We start from the raw sequence: 19,272 nt of genomic DNA on the forward strand, positions 1-19,272 counted from the left end.
TGTTGTTTTTCAGCAAATCGAGTGAGTACATTTGCATTCTTTTCCTGTCTATGCTCTTTTAACATAATCATTCACATGTTTATTAATTAAGGTTAACAACTAAAAAGCAATATATATAAAATGAATGTGTTAATTTGTTCATAAAGTGTGAAAAGTACCAGACACAGGAAATTGGCCTTTGAAAATATCTGTGTGTTATATGTGTGTATGAAGGCTCTGTGGGTGTTCTGATTGATCTGTGATAACAAAGTGTAGTATCTTTAACATAAAATCTGTCCTGTGCACAAAAACCAGGACAAATCCAACCCAGCCAATTACCATTATACTCTCAATCATCAGCAAAGTGACAGAGAAAGTCATTGACATTGCTATTGAGCGATATTTGCAAAGGAAAAAATTGCTCTCTGATACTTGGTTTGATCCTACCAGGTCTATATTTAACACTATCCAATAAAAAACACAGCATGCATGATTGACCATTGGCCATGTCCAATGTTCTTTCCCTTTACAACCGATGGAGAGTGACAGCAGTATGTATCATTGCAAGACGCACAGCAGTAGCTCACCAAGTCTCTTTCAATAGCATCGTTGAAATATGCAATCTCGGTCACCTAAAAAGACAAGGCCATCAGATGTATGAGACTATCACCACCTACATGTTCCCCTCCAAGCCGCACATTATCCTGACTTGTATCACAGTTCCATCAGTGTCACTGTCACTCTCACTGGGTCAACATCCTGGAACTCTCTTCCAAGCAGCACAGTGAGTATCCTTACATCATAAAGGTTGCAGTGCTTTAAGATGCCAGCTCACCATTACTGTTTCCACGGCAATTAAGATAAAAAAATACTGACCTAGCCAGTGGCACCCACTTTTCTTGAATTAATTTTAACAAGTTCTTAACAGGAAACAATGAGATTCCAGAACCTTGTAAAGAAAGAGGCCATAAAGTCATGATCTCCAGAGTCTTTTCATTGCCAGATTTGATTTAGTGCTGGTATGCTTCTTGGCAATGTGACCCACAACTAAATGCTGAACATGCCTCATTTATATTGTTATTAAGAAATGATTAAGAATTGAATATTTAGAGTTCAGTTGCAAATCACCTATTATTACATGAATGTCAGAACAAATGCAAGGGACTAAACAATCTATTTCTTTTGCTCTACTCTGTCAGTTTTCTTTTTGCTTATGACTCATCTCTGCAGTAACTATCTCCCAACCTAACCCATTTGCTTTGTCTAACATCCCCACAGGCCAATGCCATAAGTTTACGACCATGCCTCTCCGTCAACAGCTCAGACCAAGAAGTAAAGCACTCATCACTTCTGAGTAATGCCATAGGACAATTGTTAGTGGTTTGGAATTTACTTTGTAAAGCTGGCGCATTCTTTATGAAAGTTCTTTGTGTTTGATGATATTTCAAAGTTAAAAAAAAAAGTTCACTTTCTAAATGATAAAATCAATATTGTATGTTAGGTTATTGACCCATCAACATCAAAAAACAGTTATTATACGTAACGGCTTAAACAAATTCTGTTGAAGATAAAACACTTGAAGGAAAAGGCAACACTCGTAATATTAACCATAGATGAGGGAGAAGAATAATGTAGCTAATGTATTGTATGGTTCTATTTCACACAAAGTTATTCAATTTGTCTGTTCCATGCTGTCATTTTTCACTTTCTACAACTATTGTAAGTCACGTAATTTGCATAGGCCATTTCCATTCATTAAAATGACAAATATGAATGAATTCAATTCCTCTGATTCTGATGGCTTTGCAGCTTACCTGGCCTAATGCCAGCCATAAGCTAATTTTAAGCAAAATCAAACATGAGCTCTGATTGGTTTAACAGTAACATATTGCAATTACTTCAGCAAACATGTTAGAGATGTCATTCTGTTGAAGAGTTCAAATGGACTGATTCATCATCCTGTTGGTATTCATTACAAACAGAGGAATTCTAGCCATGTTGCTGTGATCTTATATTATGAGCACCCATGCTGTACCATTGTTATTACCTTCTGAGGTTTTCACAGAAAGCAGTAACATTGCAAGATATTAGAACTTGATTTGAATATAAGTACAAAGCTTTTATTTTCATAGTTTTATTTTCACAGCTGGAATGGTATAGTGTCCAGAAAGCAGAAAAATCGGCGTTTCAGGGAAAAGCCCTTGCTTTTGCCCAAAACATCGATTTTCCTGTTCCTTGGATGCTGCCTGACCTACTGTGCTTTTCCAGCACCACTTTAATCTTGACTCTAATCTCCAGCGTCTGCAGTACCCCTTCTGCATAGTTTCCAGAAAGCTGAGTTTGAATTAGATTAGATTAGATTAGAATCCCCACAGTGTGGAAACAGGCCCTTCGGCCCAACCAGTCCACACTGACCCTCCGAAGAGTAACTCACCCAGACCCATTTCCCCCTGACTAATGCACCTAGCATTATGGGCAATTTAGCATGGCCAATTCACCTGACCTGCATATCTTTAGACTATGGGAGGAAACTGGAGCATCCCGGGGGAAACCCACACAGACACGGGGAGAATGTGCAAACTCCACACAGACAGTCGCCCAAGGCTGGAATCAAACCTGGGACCTTGGAATTGTATAATAATTGGTGAAATATTGCTTTATTTTCTTTGCAACTTTGAAATAAAACCATTTTATTTTCAGAACAGAGAAGTCAGTTCTTTGAGCTGAATCATATTTTGTGCAGTTTGTTTTATTTGTGAAGAAATTAACCAAGAAAATGATAATAGATTTCAATCCTATTACTCGTCTTCAGGCTGTTACTCAACAGAAGAAATGGATGTGTTAGCTGTCAGTCAGAGAGCTAGCCAATGCGCTAGTTGCTTCTATTAATGCCACTAAGTACACTCAGGCCTTAACTGGTCATTAGTGGACCTTTCTCATGATCAAGGATTCTAGGGGTGGAAGTTCTACCCACCAAAAGCTGCCAACCAACCAGCTCTTTTGAATAGATATGCCACTGGGGAGACAATAGCTACTAGGTAAAAACAATGACTGCAGATGCTGGAAACCAGATTCTGGATTAGTGGTGCTGGAAGAGCACAGCAGTTCAGGCAGCACCCAAGGAGTAGTAAAATCAACGTTTCGGGCAAAAGCCCTTCCTGATGGAGGTATTCCTGATGAAGGGCTTTTGCCCGAAACATCAATTTTACTGCTCCTAGAATGCTGCCTGAACTGCTGTGCTCTTCCAGCACCACTAATCCAAAGACAATAGCTACTACATGTCTGGCATTTACCTGAAGCCTGGAAGCTGATTTGCACAAACAATGCCTCACAAGTTAATGAAAGAGCTAAACAGATAATCAGTTATTGCAGCAATTAGTTGAGGAAGTTTGACCTAGGTCTGAATTTTATTAGAAATAGACTGTCAATTTTGGCAAGTTTCATGGTAGATTTCTCTATGAGAGCCCTACCAAGATTTTGTTTTATGCTATTCTCCGAAACTTACCTCATGTCCCACTTATCCCATGTCCCCACCGGTAAAAGGTGAAAATACTCACCACTGCCAGTACCTATCACAGTTCTCAAAACCTAGCCTTACACCAGGTCCAGCCAGGAATCGCCTTTCACTGTGCCTGTAGTGAGAGGGGAACCAAGATGAAATGATTTTCAGAGCACATTTGTGACATGACTTTTACAGCTTCACATTTGTTAACGTGGTGCTCTATGAAAATCAAGCTACACACCTGTCCCATGTTTGAACTCTGTAGAAGAGCAATGCTTGTCCCCACATCAAGTATAGTTTACAGTTTTGTTATGTGAGCCAGTAGACTCCACCGTCCATTCCCCTCAAAGCCAGAGTGGTTTTGGCTATCCGTGACCCTTCCACCCACTATAACCCATGCTCTTCAATGCATGGTTGTCTCCCTCCTTAGTTGTTGGTTTCCCAACCCTTCTCAATAATTGCCCTTCTGCATGCCAACATGCTGCCTCCAAATCACCAGAATTGATTTCACAACTTGGCTAACACAGCACTGGCATCTGATAATGCCCCTTGTCCTTCATTAAAGTGACTCCCACCACTGAGTGTGGCCCACCATCCTGACTGACTTGAACAAACTGGTCAGATCACTAACTCATTTGTAAGTATCTCACAGAGTAGATATCTGTGACTCTCCAGATTAGTTGCATTGGACACACAGGAGTGGCTGTGGCCCACTACCCAGCATGCAGTAGTATGCACCCCCTTACCCTGATCACCCCAAGCAGCCAATAGACTGTATCCAAGTGGGTGGATTGGTAGTGGGCAATGCCTTGAATTACTGCTTCAATGACCCCACCCAGACTGAAGACTGTTTATTTCCTTGACTGTAAACCTTGAGGTGTGGTCAGTTTGTTTGCTGTGTGGCATTTGTTGCAGTGTGAGATTAATGTAGCAGAGTGCCAGTAGACAACATGTCCGCATCCTTGACAGATCTCAACTGACAACTATGACAAGGCTGCCTTGCTTTAAAATAAACAGCAAGGCAAGATAGAAGGATTTTAAGCTTTTAAACTTTAGCTCTAGAGGCAAAGTGCAAAAAGATAAAATAGAGATGCTGAGTGTCCAAGTAGATACAAAGTGTATGAATGCTGAGAGAAAATGAGAGCCAGAGATGCACTCTGATCCAATCCATGCATTGGGTCATTAGCCCTTTGCACACTATGGCCTTGCAGCAGCATTATAATAAAAGGTGCAGTTGAACTTCAAATTGTACCATTGAAGTGCAGAGCAGAACAATGCTGTGAGTGGGTTGGAGTAGTGCCATGAGAGTGCAGTGAGGTTGGTATATGTCTGACACCAATATACGTGGATAAGAGATGTGAACATTTACTGCCCATAGAGGCACATCCTGAGATGTTGGTGATCCCTGTCCTTTGGGCCCAGAGGAGCAAACACTGAGCTGGACTCACCAGGTTTGACTTTTGCATCAGAAATTGTAACCATCTGGTTTCTAACTGGAGTGCAGTTCTGAAGAAGGGACACTGGACCCGAAATGTTAACTCTACTTTCTCTCCACAGATGATGGAAAATCTCAGCAGGTCTGGCAGCAAGTTCTGTTTTTGTTTCATTTCCAGAATGTGCAGTTATTTGGTGTTATGCTGAGGCAATCCTTGGGAAAAGTTACAAAATCACAGCGTGTAGAGAGCACTACAAGTTGGAAACAAAACAGAACAGACTCTGCGGTGATAATGCCAATGAAACTGACAGCTCTGACTGCCACTATAGTGCAATACCAATGACATCTAAAATTCACACAAGCATTGTAAAATGCAAATATCTGGAAGTTACTGTGAATGATATCCCTGCCTCCAGAGGGGGTGCTGTTGCAGTCTTTGCAGTTGCAATCAATACAGTGTTCATGTTTGATAGAGATTATAATCTTTTAAAATATTAGTTCTACTTAAAATGATTGGAAATGTCATGACTTCATGAATAAAGTGAAACTGAGTTTTTAATAATGTACTGAGTCAAACATTGCCACCTGAACCACCTCCTTAGCATTAAGGAACTAACTTTAGAAATACTGAGTTTTGTTCCTTCAGATTAGAAATTACCCATTCAAAAATGTTCAACTTTTTTTGTTTAGTTCGTCCAAAATTTGATATTTACTTTTTCCACCATAACTTTGTGTGTATCCTATTATTTAATCTGTTTTCTGTAAAATGATTAAAACATTAATAATATTCCATGCTTTATACATCTGGTTTGCTGTCTGTGAGAATACCACAATCTAATTGGCTGATCAGCCTGCTTGATTATTATTTTGCGGCCAGGTGCCACAGATTCCTTCTGCAACATTTGGAGAATTTTATTCCCAAAAACAATTTGCTGTTGTATCATCAAATAAGCTGGGCACTGAATCTTTAAGAAATGTTATTTTAATAATAAAGTGCCGATAAATTTTATACATTACTTGACTTCAGCACCAATCACAAACATTGACATTAAGACAGATGTAAATTTTAAAATAGTAAAATATTTGGTAAGACCAATAACATATTGTTTCATAGTTAAAAAAAATAAAAATAGCAGGAGGCATTTAATAATATTCTAAAATCTTATGCTTAACTTAGCCCTTATTTATTAAAAGAGTTATTTTGCATAAAAGACAGATGGAAAACTGAAATACGTTGCTGAGCAATGTGAATAAATTCATCAGAGCCCAAAACACTGAACAATTTCTAAGTCCTAAATAATTAGTTCTATGGTTTCTAGAAACTATAATGAAGATGTATGCCAATCAATTTTGCTCCCTGAAATTCACAGGTAAAATAAACAAATTATTTCCCTTGTGCATAGATTGTCTGCTGCATATTGAAAATTCACAGTACATTTGATAATCGCCAAATGGATGCTTTTTAGCACTGTTTTTGATTAACAAACTTGGCTTCAGTTTGTGAATTTTCACAGGATTGCCAATTCTGACAAAATTTAAGTTCTCTGCTGTATTTACTCACTTGAAATAATGGTTATTAAACTGAAAAAAGATGGAAATTTGGGAGTATTATTTGAAAACGTGTTTCAGTAAAATATTTTAAATTTACTTATCAAACCATTTTCAAGTTATGAATTGTACAAAAAAAAACCCTGCAGATCAAGTCCAAGTTTTAAATCTTCATCACATTACAACCTAAAACATTATTGTTGATGATAAAAGTACTATTCACTGAACAACTATTTATTGTTTCATAGCAGTGGTAATCCATGTACTCTAAGTTAAAATTCCTGTTAAAATAACAGACAGAGAGTTATCACATGCAAAAGTGGACAATAATCTGTATTGCATCAAAGCTGTGCAATTGTTCCTTTTGATTCAACATTTATACATTGAATTGATATGATTTTTAAAGACAAAAGGGTTGATTGCGCAAAATTATTTGGCACATCATTCAAGTTTGTCATATCTTAAATATTAGCATCAAAGTGTGGATGCATTTAATGTCTCAACATAATACAAATATTTATATTTTTGATCTCAACATAATTTTTGTTGAATCTGTATAAAATCAAAACAGAAATCTTGATTCAATGATGAACCTTTTTTTTAATACATAAAGTTCCAATAATTTTCTCCTGTGAAGTCAAGATAATAAGCAGCTTGCTAAAATTTCTGACAATGAGGTTGATAAAGCTTAAAGTTTAATTTTCACCTCCAGATCTTAATTTTAAACCTGTACTTTAGCTGTGTTTAAAATGTACTGGGCAAGCTGTTAACTTATGTCAACAGGCAGTTTCCTTAATATTTTGAGAACTTTAGGAACATCATTTGAGATATTTGCACTCTAAATGAATGTCCACACTGAATTGTGATTGCTAACTACACATTTCCCTTCTAATCCGTGCTTTCTGCGAAAAGTAGACCAGACATACAAATACACATCTGAATAAATTTATTCTACCTGCCCTTACTATATATTAGGAGAAAGTGAGGACTGCAGATGCTGGAGATCAGAGCTGAAAATGCGTTGCTGGAAAAGCGCAGCAGGTCAGGCAGCATCCAAGGAGCAGGAGAATCGACGTTTCGGGCATGAGCCCTTCTTCAGGAATGAGGAAAGTGTGTCCAGCAGGCTAAGATAAAAGGTAGGGAGGAGGGACTTGGGGGAGGGGCGTTGGAAATGCGATAGGTGGAAGGAGGTGAAGGTGAGGGTGATAGGCCGGAGTGGGGTGGGGACAGAGATGCAATACAGATTATTGTCCACTTTTGCATGTGATATCTCTCTATCTGCTATTTTAACAGGAATTTTAACTTAGAGTACATGAATTACCACTGCTATGACACAATAAATGGTTGTTCAGTGAATAGTACTTTTATCATCAACAAAATTTTTTTAGGTTGTAATGTGATGAGATCAAAATACAGGAAGAAGATTGCAGGTTAGGAAGGCAGTGCTAAGTTCAAGGGATTTGACTGAGACAAGGTGGGGGGAGGGGAAATGAGGAAACTGGAGAAATCTAAGTTCATTCCTTGTGGTTGGAGGGTTCCTAGGCGGAAAATGAGGTGGTCTTCCTCCAGCCGTCGTGTTGTTATGGTCTGGCGACGGAGGAGTCCAAGGACCTGCATGTCCTTGGTGGAGTAGGAGGGAGAGTTGAAGTGTTGAGCCATGGGGTGGTTGGGTTGGTTGGTTCGAGTGTCCCAGAGGTGTTCTCTGAAATGTTCCGCAAGTAAGCGGCCTGTCTCCCCAATATAGAGGAGGCCACATCGGGTGCAGCGGATGCAGTAAATGATGTGTGTGGAGGTGCAGGTGAATTTGTGGTGGATATGGAAGGATCCCTTGGGGCCTTGGAGGGAAGTAAGGGGGGAGGTGGGCGCAAGTTTTTCATTCCTTGTGGTTGCAGGGGAAGGTGCCAGGAGTGGAGGTTGGGTTGGTGGGGGGTGTGGACCTGACAAGGGAGTCAGGAGGGAGTGGTCTTTTCGGAATGCTGATAGGGGAGGGGAGGGAAATATATCTCTGGTGGTGGAGTCTGTTTGGAGGTGGCGAAAATGACGATGGATGGTACGCTGTATATGGAGGTTGGTGGGGTGGTAGGTGAGGACAAGTGAGGTACTGTCCTGGTGGTGATTGGAGGGGCGGGCTCAAGGACAGAGGAGCGGGAAGTGGAGGAGATGCGGTGGAGGGCATCGTCAATCACGTCTGGGGGGAAATTGCGGTCTTTGAAGAAGTAGGCCATCTGGGTTGTTCAGTATTGGAACTAGTCCTCCTGGGAGCAGATGCAGTGGAGACGAAGGAATTGGGAATATGGGATGGCGTTTTTACAGGGGGCAGGGTGGGAGGAGGTGTGGTCTAGGTAGCTGTGGGAGTCGGTCAGTTTATAGTAAATGTCCGTGTTGATTCGGTCACCTGAGATAGAAATGGAAAGTTCTAGGAAGGGGAGGGAGGAGTCTGAGACGGTCCACGTAAATTTGAGGTCGGGGTGGAAGGTGTTAGTAAAGTGGATTAACTGTTCAACCTCCTCGTGGGAGCACGAGGCAGCGCCGATACAGTCATCGATGTAGCGGAGGAAAAGGTGGGGTGTGGTGCCAGTGTTGCTGCGGAAGATGGACTGTTCCACATATCCTATGAAGAGGCAGGCATGGCTGGGGCCCATGCGGTTGCCCATGGCTACTCCTTTGGTTTGGAAGAAGTGGGAGGATTGGAAAGAACAGTTGTTCAGGGTGAGGACCAGTTCAGTCAGTCGAAGGAGGGTGTCAGTGGAAGGGTACTGGTTGGTACAGCAGGAAAGGAAGAAGCGGAGGGCTTTGAGTCCTTCATGATGGGGGATGGAGGGGTACAGGGACTGGATGTCCATGGTGAAGATAAGGCATTGGGGACCGGGGAAGCGAGAATCATGGAGGAGGTGGAGGGCGTGGGTGGTGTCCCGAATGTAGGTGGGGAGTTTTTGGACTAAGGGGGACATGACCGTGTTGTGGTATGCAGAGATAGTTCGGTGGGGCAGGTGCAGGCTGAGACAATGGGTTGACCGGGGCAGTCAGGTTTGTGGATTTTGGGCAGTAGGTAGAAATGAGCGGTGCGGGGTTGTGGGACTATGAGGTTGGAGGCGGTGGATGGGAGATCCCCTGAGGTGATGAGATTATGGACGGTCTGGAGATGATGGTTTGGTGGTGGGAGGTGGGGTCATGGTCAAGGGGGCAGTAGGAGGAGGTGTCCATGAGCTAGCGTTCCATGAGGTAATGATATATTAATATGAATTAAAGGAACATGGAGATAGATTTAGAATTATGCATGTTCCTTCAAAACTTTGACCAGTATGTGCTCCTTTCCACATTCTCACATGCCTTGCTGAAAAAAGTGATATTATAACTTTAAAAACTATCCATTCCTTCTATTAATTTTCACAATTCATATTTTCTTTTGAACATAAGAAGGAAAACAAGTGATCTTTGACTGTATCCATATTCAGCATACCAGCCACACCATTCCTTTTCCAAACACATGATTCCACCCCTTTTGAGAAGTACACTTGTCTTACCTCCGTTTTGTCAAAAGTTGTTGTTCTGCAAAACTCAATTGAGAGACATTCTTAACTATACCAGTCTCCATGATGATAAGTTCCCCTATTGCTCCTTGAAATTTACAGTGATATGTTGTTCTCAAAGACAATATTGTTATAATTTTATCAGGACACATGTCAATCATTTGCTCTCAATGCATTTTGTGTTAGGGCGGGAGTGGGGTGTTCAGGTCGTGGGCATTTGTGGAAGGGGATATTCCGTATGTGCTGGTAAAAGTTATTATCGATTCACTTTCTTTCAATATTAGTCACGTCTGTGTCCCACAAGATCATTAGACCAGTCAAACAAAGGAGCAGAAATTAGGCCATTCAGCCAATTGAGTCTGCTCCACCATTCAATCATGGCTAATAGGTTCTCAACTCCATTTTCCCACTTTCTCCCAGTAACCTTTGATCTCTTTGGAAATCAAGAACTGATCTATCTCCGTTTGAAATATACTCCATGACCTGGCCTCCATAGCCTTCTGTGGCAATGAATTGCACAGATTGACCAGAGTCTGACTAAAGAAGTTTCTCCTTACCTCTGTTATAAGTGGCCAATGTCCACGCTATCCAGGTAGTTCAGTACTCTGTAAGTTTCAATCAGCAACCTCGCATCCTTCTAAACTCCATCCAATATAGTCCCAGAGTTCCTCAAATGTTCTTCATATGTTAAGTCGTTCATTCCTGGGATCATTTGTGTGATCCTCCTCTGGACCCACTCCAGGACCAGTACATCCTCCCTATAATCTGGGGTCCAAAATTGCTCATGATACTCTAAATGGGGTCTGACCAGAGTCTTATTAAGCCTCAGACATAAATCCTTGCTTTTATATTCTAGTCCTCTCAAGATGAATGACAACATTGTATTTGCCTTCCTAACTACTGACTCAACCTGCAAGTTTACCTGAAGAGAAATCTGAAGTAGGATTTGCAAGTCCTGTGTAGCATCTTGTCAAAGGCCTTATAGGAATCCAGATAGATAACGTTCATTGGCTGTCTTTGGTCTAACCTGCTCAATATCTCCGCAAATAATTCTAACAGATTTGTCAGGAATGATCTTCCCTTGATGAAACCATACTGACTTTGCAATGGACTCCAAAATCTTACCAGTGACTGAGGTCAGGCTAACAGCTTACCCATCTTTTGCCTTACTCCCTTCTTAAACAAGAGTGTTATATAAGTGATTTTCCAGTCCTCTGACCCCTTTGTGGACTCCAGTGATTCATAAAAGATCACTATTAAAGCCTCCATTATCTCTTCAGCTATCTCCTTCAGACTCTAGGGTGTAGCTGATCTGGTCCAAGTAATTTATCCGCTTTCAGATCTTTCAGTTTTTCTAGCATCATCTCCTTGGTGATGGCCACTGCACTCATCCCAGCCTCCTGACTCTCTTGAATTTTTGGGATATTACTCATGTCTTCCACCATGAAGACTGACACAAAGTAATTATTCAGTTACTTTGCCATTTCTTTATTCCCTATTACAACTACTTATGGAATCCCTACCATGTGGAAACAGGCCATTCGGCCCAATAAGTCCACACTGACCCTCCAAAGAGCATCCCACCTAGATCCATTCCCATACCCTATTATCCTATAATTACCACTGACTAATGCACCTCAGCTACATGTCCCTGAACACTATGGGCAATTTATCATGGACCATTCACCTAACTTGTTCAGCTTTGGACTGTGGGAGGAAATCAGAGCACCCAGGGAAAACCCACCCAGACACAGGGAGAATGTGCCAACTCCACACAGACAGTGGCCTGAAGGTGGAATCCAACCCAGGCCCCTGATGCTGTGATGCAACAGTGCTACTTTCTGAGCCACTGTACCACCCTGTTCTCTAGCATCTTTTTTCCAGCGGCCCAATGTCTATGTTTGCCTCTTCTTTGTTTTTTATATATCTAAAGAAACACTTGCAGTTTCCAATTATTACTGACTGGCTTACCCTTAAATTTGATCTTCTCCCTCCTTATTTCTTTTCTTTCGTTGTCCTCTGTTGGTCTTCATAGTGTTCCCAATTCTCTAGCTTCCCACTGCCCTTCACCACATTATATATTTTCTCTTTTGCTTTCATGTTGACTCTGATTTCCCTGGTCAGCTATGGTTGCTTCATCCTCCGTTTAGTATGCTTTCTTTTCATCAGGTTGAATGTTTTCTGTGTCTTCCGGATTACTCCCAGAAACTCCTGCCATTGCTGTTCCACAGTGTTTCCTGCCAGGCTCCTCTCGCAGTCAGTTCTGGTCAGCTCCTCCATCATACCTCTGTAGTTATTTTTATTCAACTTAGTACTGTTACATATGATTCCACCTTCTCCGTCTCAAACTGCACAGTAAATTCTATCAATAGATAATAGACAATAGGTGCAGGAGTAGGCCATTCTGCCCTTCGAGCCTGCGCCACCATTCATTATGATCACAGCTGATCATCTTCAATCAGTATCCTGTCCCTGCCTTATCTCCATAACCCTTGATTCCACTATCTTTGAAAGCTCTATCCAACTCTTTCTTAAACGAATCCAGAGATTGGGCCTCCACTGCCCTCTGGGGCAGAGCATTCCACACAGTCACCACTTTCTGGGTGAAGAAGTTTCTTCTCATCTCTGTCCTAAATGGCCTACCCTTATTTTTAAGCTGCGTCCTCTAGTTCCTCAGGGTACTTCTTCCTCAGGGTACCTTCAACCTAAGCTCTCCGAGTTCTGAGAAAGGGTCACTGAACCTGAAATGTTTCACTTTGATTTCGCTCACAGATGCTGCCAGACCTGCTGAGCTTTTCTGACAATTTCTGTTGTTGTTTCCCAAAATTAGATTAGATTCACTACAGTGTGGAAACAGCCCTTCGGCCCAACCAGTCCACACCGACCCGCCGAAGAGTAACCCACCCAGACCCATTTCCCTCCGACTAATGCACCTAACATTATGGGCAATTTAGCATGGCCAATTCACCTGACCTGCACATCTTTGGGCTGTGGGAGGAAACCAGAGCACCCGAAGGAAATCCATGCAGACACGGGGAGAATGTGCAAACTCCCCACAGACAGATACCCAAGGCTGGAATCGAACCTGGGATCCTGGTGCTGTGAGGCTGCAGTGCTAACCACTGAGCCACCATGCTACCCCAAATCTGCAGTTCTTTCAGTTTTTAATTCTGAAATGTTTTGATATTTTTTGGTTTTAATGAGATGGTCTTTCACTGAAACACAAGCACACAATGCTTCAGGGGTTTTTTTTTCGCAATATTTCAACAGTTTGCTACACAAAAGAAATGAAGGAAAAAAGACTAAGCTAAAATATTTCCATATAATATCAGTTTAAATATTTTGAAACATGGTTAAATAAAATCCTAATAACAATCCTTTGCAATACATGCACACCAGAGAGAATATGACATTTAAATAATGCTCAGTTCTCCTTTTCTTCCTTCTAAAATATACATTTCCGAATGCTATTCCAACTGCCAAGTTTTTGCCTGCTCAGTTAAACTGTCCATATCCTTCTGCAGACATTATGTGTCATCCTCGTCACTTCATCTATTTTTGCCTCATCCACAAACTTGGCTAAAATACATTTACTTTCCTCATCCAAGTCATTAACATATAAGTAAATAATTGTGGTCCCAGCTCTCCTCTAGTTACATGTTGCAATGCTGAAAACACATTCCTTATGCTAACTCTATTAGTCAGCAATCCTCTATTCATATTAATATACCAACTGCAACATTCTGGGCTTTTATTTTACTAAGTAATCTATTGTGTGGTACCTTATCAAATGCCTTCTGAAAATTGTAATACAATGCATCCACTCTGTCTCCTTTATCTGTCCAGCCTGTTAGCTTCTCAAAGTATTCTAGTAATTTTATCAGGAATGATTATCCCTGCAGTCATTTTCTTTAATATTAGAGAATGCATCACATGAGTTCCAGGGGACTTATTAATATCAAACCTCATTAGTTTGCCTCGCACTTTTTCTCTAATGATTGTTATTTCTTGACTTTTGGCCCTTGATATTCAGTTATTTTGGGAAGCTATTAGTTTTTTTTCTACAGATGAGACAGTACCAAAGTATTTATTCAACTACTCTGCTATTTCCTGGCTCCATATTCTTATTTGGGATTTCAACAGTGTCCTTATTTCCCCTTCCCTCACATTATCCCAGTCCCAAGCCTCCAACTCGGCACCACCCTCTTGACCTGTACATCACCTTTCCTATCTATCCGCTTCACTCTCCTCTTCGACCTATCACCTTTTCCCCGACCTCCATCTACCTATTGCATTCTCAGCTACCTTCCCCCTTGTCCCACTCCCATCCCAATTATGTCTCAGCCACCTGGACCACAAGCCTCACACCCGAAACGTCAATTGTCCTGCTCTTTGGATGCTGCCTGACCTGCTGTGCTTTTCCAACACCATACTCTCAATTCCCTGTTCTTATTTCTCAAGTCTTGTTTCCTTTTTATCTACTTAAAGAAGCTCTTACTGTCCTTCTCGATACTAGTTGCAAATTTATCACAGTTTATTTCTCACTCTTTACTGATTTTTACTTGTCTTCTGTTGGCTTTTAAAGGTTTCCTAACCTCTGGTTTGTCATTTATCTTTTCTACATTGTATAATATTTTTCTTTCAATCCGTTCCTAACCTTCACTCCTTCTCCACTCCCAAATAAAAGCTTCCCATCAGGACTTTGTGGCATTATCACAGTTTGACCGTCTCTGCCACAGAGGTTCTGATGATTCCACGTTCTGCAGAAGGACTTCAGAAATATTCACTATTTTTCTCAATTGAGGATTCCCTGTACAATGGTTGAGCCATTTAGCCATCTTTGACCCATTTCTTGCATGTTTGCCCTCAACCCTTACCTTCCCAACCAAAACACTCATAGGATCCTCCAGGCCAAAGACAACAGCATCCAAATTAAACAATCATAAGCTGCCACTTCCAATGGGATGTCACCAGAAGACACATATTCCCCTCTTCTCCCTGGTGAGACTTTTGCAGGGACCATTCCTTCTGGAATATCTTAGACCATTCCTCTTCCATTCCCAATATCTCTCCATATCTCTTTCCTGTAATCACAGAAACTGTAACAATTGCCTGTTTACCTCCCTTCCTCCTTACTATCCAAAACTCCAGACACAACTTCCAGGCAAAGCAGTGATTTATCTGTACTTTACTGAGTCTAGTCTGATTTATTTGTTACTCATAATTTGGTCCCCTTCATATTGCAGATGAGCTGACCACTTTTCGGTACACCCGTGTTCTGTCTGTAAAAATGACCACGAGCTTCCACTTACCTGTCACTTTGATGCACCACCATTTTCCATGCCCCCCCTCACCACTTCCCCCCTCCCCCTGCCCCTATTACCTGTTACTTCAATGCACCACCATGTTCCCTGGCCAATATCTCTATCTTTGTCTGCTGCAGTGTTCTGGTGAGCCTCAGTGCAAGCTCAAAGAACAGCATTGCATTTTCCACTTGGGGATCTTGCAGCATTCAGGAGTTCAATATTAAGTTTAATAATTTAAACCTTCAATGTCCTTTACCCACTCCCACAAACCAGGCTCTTTCATGCCAAGAGCTGCTTTCAGCATGTCCAACCTATTTTCACCTACTCACGGTCCCCCTGAACAGCGTTTCTCCTTTCCTGGTTCAATATCAACAATATCTTTGCCTGTCTAACTTCCTTTCTCTCTCTATGCTCAGTCTCCACCTATCCTCTCTCTCCTTTTCCTTCCACTCCCTGTCAACAGCATAAAGATCACCTTTTCCTAACTACTACCAGTTCTGAAGAAGGGTCACTGAATTTGAAATGTTCACTCTGCTTTCTCACACAGATGTTGCCAGGCCTGCTGAGTTTATCCAGAATTTTTTGTTTTTGTTCCAGATCTCCAGCATCTGCAGTTTTTTTTGTTTTATTTTGTATATGCCATCCTTAACTTTCCTCATTAACAGTAATTAACTTATCCACTTCAAAGGATCCTTGTTTCTCACTGGAATATGTCTTTGTTGTGAGCCATGAAAAATGTTCTTAAATGTTTGCCATTGACTGTCTATCATTGTTACTGCTAAGCTCCTATCCCGATACTCTCTAGCCAACTCTGTTCTTTTACATTTGTCCTTTTACAGTTGTTTCCAACCCATGTACCTCTCTCTCAAACTGAATGCTAGATTTTACCATGTTATAGTCATTGGTTCAGAGGGGATTTCGTACTCTGACATACTTTATTAATGATTTGGAGATGCCGGTGTTGGATTGGGGTGTACAAAGTTAAAAATCATACAATACCAGGTTATAGTCCAACAGGTTTAATTGGAAGCACACTAGAGTTTGGAGCAACGTTCCTTCATCAGGTGGTAGTCAGATGACTATCATACCACCTGATGAAGGAGCGTCGCTCCAAAAGCTAGTGTGCTTCCAATTAAACCTGTTGGACTATAACCTGGTGTTGTGTGATTTTTAATTTTATACTTTATTCATCCTGAAGAAGGGCTTATACCCGAAACGTCGATTCTCCTGTTCCTTGGATGCTGCCTAACCTGCTGCATTTTTCCATCAACACATTTTCAACTTTATTAATCCTGCCTCATTACATATCACCAGTTCCAAAATAACATTGGCTGGATCTACAACATATTGTTCAAGGAAACTGGCAAGAATGAATTCTATGAATTTTTCCTCTGAGCTTTCTTTGCCAATCTGACTATCCCAAATCTAAATGAAGAACCGTGATTATTTGAAGGACATGGGCAAGGAGTATTTTATTCAGTTAATCGAATTCCAGATAATTGAATGTCGGATGACATTGTTTAGTCAAGCATCAGGATCTTGCAAATCTTGCTGAATGATCCAATATTTGGATTATGGAATGCTGGATAATCAAGGTTCCTCTGTAATATCACTGATGATTAATGTACTGCCTGTGTTACATGCCTTCATTATTTCCTGATCTATTCTCTGTCTTACTGCTGTTAGGTGGCCTTGAGATTACTCCTAGCAGTATCTTCTTGGTCTTTTGTTTTTTACCTCCACCAATATGAATTCTATGTCTTCCAGATTTCGACTACTTTAAGAGCTTTACTTTCAGTTTAAGAAGGCACAGACAGTCGGTTTGCAGCTGAATTAAGATGACCTATGGAGAGAGACAGAGAGAGAGAGACAGTGGGAGCCATGGAAACAAAGAAAGACAAGCTCAACATTACAAATGAAAAATAATAAATTGAAGCCACAAAGAGAGCCAATCAAGAAGGGTATTCTGTCAGGTGGTTGTTCATTTAGAAGCTGGGTAAGAAAATTTGGGGCAATACTGTCTACTAGAAAAGGAAAAGCAAATACAACCACTGAGAGAAATGCAGAGGCTTTAGGGTGGTATGGTGGCTGAGTGTCGAGCATTGAAGCATCAGATCGCCAGGGACCAAGGTTTGATTCCAGCCTTAGGTGAATGTCTGTGTGGAGTTTGTACATTCTACCTCTGTTTGCATGGGTTTCCTCTAAGTGCTCCAGTTTCCTCCCACAGTCTGAAGATGTTCAGGGTAGATGGGTCAGCCATGGTAAATGCAGGGTTACAGGTGTAGTCTGGGTCTGGGTAGATGTTAATCAGAGTGTTGGTGCAGACTCCATGGGCCGAATGGTATATTCCTATGAAGGGATTCTATGAAATTTCGCAAAGGAGATTTTGCTGGAGAAACTATTGGCTCCAAAAGGTAAAGGTCTCTCAGAGACAAACTAACTTCACACAAAATTGAGTTCACCCAAAAAAGAAAGGCAAGGGATTATGAAATAAATTTCTCAATTATCACAAATACATCACCAACAATATTAGACTACATGAGGTGGAACTGCAAAAAATCGTAAGAGGTACTGAAAGTAAATTTAGATTGGATCTTGAAAATCAGTAGGCATCCCAATGGAAATATCTAAATATAAAGAAATAAGAGTTGAACAGAAAAAGAGGCCAGAAAAAGAACTCAGCAATTAAAGTACAATTTTGTTCCGAAGGCTTACAGAGGGTGCTACCAGAGTTTAAGTAGAAATTTGTAGTAAAGGAAGTGCTTAAGGGTTTTCTTTCATGCAATGTGAAAAAATGTTCTTTTTTTATTAGAAATAAGCAGGAAAATTCCATTATGGCTGCTGAGGACATCAATTTTTGGAATGCTCTTTGTTCTTCTCTTTATTATAAGGAAAATATTAAATTAAATAAGACTTTGGCCTTGTCTCTACTTGCAATAAGGTATTAAAAAAAACCATCTCACAATTCAAGCTGGGATGTTGTCTCTGCGGAGTTGTGATGAACACTTATATCTTGGCTAGTCCCACTAAAAACAGGTTTCTCATCATTTATTTATTTTTTATTCATGATGCCTCCAAGGCCAAAATGAATGTGTTTATTGATGTTAAACAAAGTAGTATACTTTAAAAGTATTTCAGTGTCATTGAAACATGTTGGGCACTCCAGGGGAAATGGCAACTGCTTTCTCGATATAAGTTCTGTCTTTCTTTTTTCTAATTAGTATCTGTGATTGTAAAAAGATAATCCCCCTCAAACCCTTTTCCTACATAACACAAGTTTAAAGACTTTGAAGCACACACTATAATATGATTCCATTAATGCCAACTACAATCCTTTACAATTCATGACTACCTGAGAGAAAACCCTTCTTGATCGGACCTGTTTGCGGTTTCAGTTTATAATTTTCATTTCTCTGAATGTGATGGAAGTGGGGAGGAGGGTGGAGATGCTGAAGAGTTGGCAACATGGAACCTATATGCTTTTGAGTTTGAAATCCACAATTTATCCATCCAGAGGCCAACATGATTGGCTTCCAGTTGATTAGGGGAGATCACAGAACTAGACTGATTCCCTAGAGAGCTGTGGATTAAATGGGATGGTTGGAGAAGTTGGGGAATGTTGGAGACATTGATGGACGAAGCCAAGGGTGGATCAGAGATCTTGGCTGGATTGGAAGTTGCAAGCCTAGTTGTGCGTGAGGGGTAGGTAATCAAAGGCCTCAGTTTGGTGAGAGGAGATATGCTCATTTTGGAGGTTGTCAGGAGTAATCAAAGGTATCAAAGATGGAGGGAATTTGGAGGCCGGGGCAATGTCATTGAATTCAAAGGGAAAAAAAAGAAACAGTGGAAGGGTACTGGTGGGGATCACCTGGCAGCCTTTGTGTGGAGCGACAGGAGATGGGAGAGATACTAAACAAGTATTTTGCATCAGCATTTACTGTAGAAAAGGACAAGGAAGATGTAGAATGTGGA

Source organism: Hemiscyllium ocellatum, chromosome 4 (genome assembly GCF_020745735.1).
Source record: "Hemiscyllium ocellatum isolate sHemOce1 chromosome 4, sHemOce1.pat.X.cur, whole genome shotgun sequence".
NCBI classification, from domain to species: domain Eukaryota; kingdom Metazoa; phylum Chordata; class Chondrichthyes; order Orectolobiformes; family Hemiscylliidae; genus Hemiscyllium; species Hemiscyllium ocellatum.